A 528-nucleotide genomic window follows, 5' to 3' on the forward strand; every position below is an offset into this window, starting at 1 on the left:
CGCAGCTCCCGCCGGCCCGGCCAGCCGGGTACGCACCCCTGGTCGGCGCCTGGAGCGTTTGCACTTTGTCGTTTTTTTTCTCCAAGACTCCTCTCTGCCAACTGCTGTGGACTTCAGCGGCGGCTGCCGCGGGCTGTGCGCGGCCTCCTGGGGGTCCCGCCTGCCCGCGCAGGCAGCTAGGACAGGGTTATCAGCAAAGCCTGTGAGGCGCTCTCAGGGGGGGGCCTCCGCAGCCCCCCAAGGTGGCTTCGTACACCTCTTGAATGTTGGGGCCCGGCCGCTCGGAGAGCGGGGTCTACCCGGGCAGACAGCCTGTCGGCCCCGCGGCCTGGGCAGGCGGAGCGGGTACTCTTGCGCTCGGGGGCTCTGCTCGGCCCGGAGAGTTGGGTGCGGGGCGCCGTCGCCTCGCTGGAACCAGGGGCGTTGTGACGTTCGCACGCGCCTAGCCGCCGCCAGGACAGGCCGGAAAGGTTGAGCTGCATACGGATCTAAGCCGTTGCCCAAACTAACTCTGGCCCGTGTGACACA

The sequence above is a fragment of the Eleutherodactylus coqui genome, unplaced genomic scaffold, assembly GCF_035609145.1.
Source record: "Eleutherodactylus coqui strain aEleCoq1 unplaced genomic scaffold, aEleCoq1.hap1 HAP1_SCAFFOLD_498, whole genome shotgun sequence".
Classification (NCBI taxonomy): Eukaryota; Metazoa; Chordata; class Amphibia; order Anura; family Eleutherodactylidae; genus Eleutherodactylus; species Eleutherodactylus coqui.